Source organism: Octopus sinensis, unplaced genomic scaffold (genome assembly GCF_006345805.1).
Source record: "Octopus sinensis unplaced genomic scaffold, ASM634580v1 Contig01638, whole genome shotgun sequence".
Lineage (NCBI taxonomy): Eukaryota > Metazoa > Mollusca > Cephalopoda > Octopoda > Octopodidae > Octopus > Octopus sinensis.
Genome location: NW_021824954.1, coordinates 439,731 through 445,716, shown reverse-complemented (window position 1 = coordinate 445,716; position 5,986 = coordinate 439,731).

Here is a 5,986-nt window from a genome sequence, read left to right as displayed (position 1 = left end):
GAGAGAGAGAGAGAGTGAGTGAGTGAGTGAGTGAGTGAGAGAGAGAGCGATCCACATGGCTATATATATATATATATATATATATGATAAAATCCATCTGCCAGCCAGCAAAAGGAACGATCTCTCATACGTAATTACAGTGACGCCATGCAGACGACAGACATTTTCTGATTGGACAGTACAGTATGTGTTTACATATTTTTACGTAATCCTTCAGCGCGTAGTTTACAAACTTGTTTGGCTTTTGTGAAACTCGTTTGTTTATGATAATAACTATAAAATATTCAGTCTATATCCAAACTTTCTGCTATCTCTATGGTAACACTGACTATACCGGTTCTACGGTCAATCATCGTTTTCCATCTGGCTGTCGACTGAACTCACTAATTTCCATAGCTATAATTTCAAGCACATAATTTAACGTTTGTCGTCATAACATAACCTCCATTTCAAGTTTAACAGCTATAGCAGCTAGCATCTACATACAACAGTCATGGTGATGCGGAACGGTGACCAAGCCATTGGCGACACAACAGCACCCTTATATCTTACATGAAATTTCTCAAGGATAGAAAACACGACAAATGTGAAATCACCATCTCTCAACGTAATTCGAGAAAAAAATACAGAAACACCTAGATCAGAAGGCCTAAGATTCCTGATTCAAGAAAATAGACTATATCCTCTATTTGGTTAATTTTCCACTAGAATGGTTGTCTTTCTTTTTAATTGTGACTGCTCGTTTTAACTTTTCTACTGTTTTAAATATGTATATGTTCCCACTTAAGAGAACCCAAAGCAGTTTTCTGTCATTTGTCTTGCATCGCCAGCTATGGTGAAGCTGTCTCATCTTTCATTCTTTTATGTATTCTCCCTTCCCCTCTCTCTCCTCTCTTTCTCTCTCTCTCTCTCTTTCTCTCTCTTTCTCTCTCTATCTCTTTTGACCAACGCCAAGCCCTATATTTTAGCCTCAAAAGAGTAACTTTGTGTCTAAAAATAATGTACATTATCTATTTTTCTGTTTATGGATGGCCTTTATCTGATCAAAAACATTTGATTGTACAACACAAAAGAGTCATTGCTGCGACGTTTTCTACACACGTCATCCTTTGACTTTGCGAGTACATTTAAGAAATAAATAGAAGAGTATATAACCATTGAAAATCTTTCAATTCCTCCAAACCTCCGCATAGTTTCCGTCTTCCAAATTTCATTCACAAGGCTTTGACCAACCTGAGGCTACAGTAGAAGGCACTTTATCAAGATTTTATCAATGAGCAATAATAAGAACCACATTTATTTATACGAATGATTGATTTATTATCATTCAGAGGTGGCAACTCGTACATGAATGCTAGGCTTGCCAATGACCTTAAAATATTTCTTAGTCATGATATCAGTGTGAATCGAAACAAGATAAATAACTTAATTACTACACATTTTTGTATGGAACAGGGAGTGTTTTTAGAGAAAGATAAGCATCTCCACCTGAGATATATTTTAATTTAGTGCCCATACACCTTACATTTAGCAGGTGTATGGTCAAAGACGTTTTAACCGTGAGCATCCTGTTCTGTTAGACAGTATATATTATACAGCATGGACGGGAAGGTATCATTTTTGTAAAGCGATAAGGTAGCCTCAAAATCTAGAAATAACTACTAATTCTCCTTCAAATTATACCATTCAGTTTTAAAGAGAAACAAAAACGCCTGAGCATCTTTCATGATATGTGTGTACAATCAGAGCTGACATAGGATAAAGCAACTTCACAACTATTATCAACAAATTCGTATTTATATGGAGCAACTTGTGAACTTTCTCGACAAACTTAAGACGCAAAGCAGTTTAAATCCCTGATGTTACTTCCCTTTTACTAACACCCTGAAGGACCTCTGCACATTAATGAGAGTCATAACAATCTCCAGCTCTAGCTCCAGTTCCAGCTCCATCTCCTGAAATTCATGGTTTTGTATTGTGTCAAAATGGAAGCAATGTACTGTCAGAAAGGTTTTAATACAGAGTTGAGGCCATTTATTTTAAATATTAGGAACTGGGAAAAGAATAATGACTACATATATATATGTATGTATGTATGTCATTATTCAGTTTGTTTCAAGATTTCTTACCAATAGAGAAAGAATCGGTTTCTAACCTAGATCCTAGGCTGCTTAATTGGAATTTCAACATCAACAGGGTATGTATGTATGTATGTATGTATGTATGTATGTATGTATGTATGTAGGTATGTATGTATGTAGTATGTATGTATGTATGTATGTATGTATGTATGTATGTATGTATGCATGCATGTATGTATGTGCGTGTATGTATGTATGCATGCATGCATGTATGTATGTTTGTATGTATGTATGTGCAGATTTGTATGCTTTATGTACGTATTCTCATGCATATAGTTGCATATCTAGGCATGCTCATATATATTTCAATGATGAACTTCTTGAAGGGCCCCAGTAATTACAAGTATAAACCTGAATTTGTAATCAGGATAGAGTAACTGTAGATTTCTCAATAATTCAGAACAGGTGTTCTCTTTTTCATTGATCTTCAACTTTAGGTTAACATCCACTAGGCAGCTAATTTCCACAACTGTGCAAAGTTTTTCTTCTCTATCCCAAATCATTATATCAGGCCAGTTCTGCTTACATTTTATTGAGGTTTTCACTGGAACATTCCACCAGTATTCTTTTTCATTATGAGTGGCTATGGCGTCTACCATATTGTGGCTTCTTATTTCTTTGTCCACGGGATTATCCTTCTGATGAATTTCATTGCAGAGTCTCCTAGCTAAAATGTCACGTCTCATTGACAGATAATACCGTGGTGACATTTTCGGACAACTGTTTATGATGTGGGTGATATCTTCAGTATGAACTCCACAAAGTCTGCCTCGGTTGTCACATTTTACTGCTTTTTTCGCATCTCTATCCCTTTTGTGCATCAAGTACTTGGTTGATATTTCCTGTTCCTGGATTGCAAACGCATACCCTTCAAAGTGGGAGATAGTAATCCGGCTATTCGTCTATGATAAATTACTTTGATGATCGATGTTACTATCACCACGGAGCATGCATAGTCTTCTGTTCATATAGGCTCATCCTTTCCTCTGATGATATGTTGCAGTAGTGCGATTTCTTTGAGCAAGTATTCTAGGTTATCAGACAAAGAGTGTTTCTCAAGAAGCTGCCTTCCAAGTCTTTTGATGTTATCAGCCTCATGTATGCAAACTTGCTCAAGGGATGCACTTCGACACTTGGTGATTAAAAGATATTGCCGAAGGGATATGATGCAACATTCAAAGGTATTTTGGATTGATGTTAGGCCTCTGCTGCCGTGTTTATGTTTTAGGTAGAGGCAGTCTATGTCACTGTTTATGCAGAAATTATGTGTGCTTGTTAATATTTTGTGGATTTTCACATGAATGGCTTGGATCTCATCAAGCGTCCAATGAAGCAGCCCAAATGTTGGCATGAGTACTGGCACTGCAAACACATTGTGGGCTACTGTTTTATTGAATGCAGAGAGTTCTGAGGTCCAAATTTTCTTTATTCGGCTGTAATATTCTTTAGTGACATGTATTTTGTTACAGGTGCCACTGTAAGGTATATTTTCATCCACCCCTAGATACTTGTAACATTTCTCGTCAGATACAGGGGAAACAGTCAAATCATTGATGGAGATGTTGTTAGTCTGGTTTATAGTTTTCCCCCTTTTCACAGCCATATAACAATGTTTATCCTGACCAAACTCCAATCCTAGATCCTTTGAGAATGTTGTAATTAGGTCAAGGTCTTTTTCATCTCATGCATATTCTTTGCCTGAAGTTTTAAGTCATCCACAAAGAAATAGTGTATAATTTTGGTATTTCTGTTTCCTTGTGAACCAGTGAGATATCCTTCAGACTTCCTTAACATGAATGACAGGGTGTTTACAGAAAGTATAAACAACATCACAGAGAGGCTGTCTCTTTGGAATATGCCTTTGCCATATTGTATTCTATGGGTGATAATACAGTCACTCTTTGTGTTCAATTTCAAGATGGTGGCCCACGATGAAGACAGGTCAGTTATGGCTTTGACTATTCTCACTGGAACTTTAGTAAGCTGAAGGGCTTCAATCATCCATGAGTGGGGAACAGAGTCAAAGGTTTTCTTGTAATCTAGCGACATTGAAACTAGGTTATTCCTATGCTCTCGCACCTCTAACATCACAGTTTTGTTGATTAACAATTGCTCGGTACATTCCCAGACTCCCTTCTTCCAAGCTGCTTGTTCGGCTGCGATAATGTTATTGGTTTCACAATAGCCTTGGAGGAAGAGGTTTAAACATGCTCTTCTAGAATGCAATTGGCCAACAGTTTTTTGCCATGAGGGTGGTTCTTTATTTGGGAATCAATTTTGTCTCTGCCAGAGATAATCAGTGTGGTATGCTACTATTCCCAATGATAGCTTGCTAGTATAGATTGATAAGATATGGTTGGCAGAATGTTTGCTTCTTGTACCAATATCCAACAATCAAGTCTCTTCCAGGTGCTTTTCCATACTGGAGTTTCTGGATCACAGTCGCAAGAGTTTCACTATCAATGTTGTATGTCTTGGATGTAACGCAGGAGCAGTAACTTTTTCGGATTTCTTCCAACCACAGAGCATCTTGGTTAAATTCCTTCTCTTCATTCTAAATTTTCCTCCAGAAGATGTCTATGTCTTCTCCTGAAGAAGCTTCCGTGATATTTATTGCTCCTCCTCTCATGTCTCTGTATACAGATGCCTGGTTGCGGTTAAATTTTTTGTTATTGTTCTTTCTCTCGGTTATTCTCTTCTGATGTTGGATTTTTTCACTGACAGCTTTTTGCTCCTGCTTGAGGATAATCAGTGAGTGTACCCTTTTTGCTGTCTCCAAGCAACATTTCTATCTCTTTCTTTACTTTCTGTTAGTGGGACGTATAGCATGTATGTATATGTAGATAGATAGATAGATAGATAGATAGATAGATAGATAGATAGATAGATAGATAGATAGATAATAGATAGATAGATAGATAGTAGATAGATAGATAGATAGATAGATGTAGGTATTTTATTGAAATTACAAACAAACCCTAGTGTCGCACCAGTGCAATCTTGCGGCAAGAACTATGACATACATCCATACATGCAGACACACACATATTATTATTATTATTATTATTAGTATTATTATTATTATTATTATTATTATTATTATTATTATTATTATTATTATTATAATGATTATGATGATGATGATGATGATGATGATGATGATGATGATGATGATAATAATTATTATAATAATAATAATAATAATAATAATAATATTAATAATAATAATAATCGGTGCCCCAGCATGGCCTCAGCCGGATGGCTGAAACAAGTAAAAGAGTAAAAGAGTAATAATAATAATAATAATAATAATAATAATATTAGGGAGTATGGCTCCAAACTGACAGGGAAAAATTAGATTTAGTATTAAATCAAATTTCACAGTATAAATATATAAAATATGAATTAGAGATAAAACCACTATTATGCAACTCAAACAGTGATAGACATAAACCAATACATAATTACATAATTAATATAATATATAATATATATATATATATCAATGATTGAACAGACAACACAAGGAAAAAAGCAGAGCAAACAAGAAACAAGACGAAAACTTAACAGACGGTGAATATAGACAATACATACATACATACATACATACATACATACATACATACATACATACATACATACATACATACATACATACATACATACATACATATATATAAATATATATATATCGTGCAGAAAGTCTGATGGATGGTATTTGACTCGATTAATGAAGTGCTCAAAGTACAATGGAACTTCCTGCATGCCAGTCTCTTCAATACCTCCGTCCTACATAGATCCTATGCGCAACCAACACTTTGGCCAGTTCGAGGAAGATTTATGAC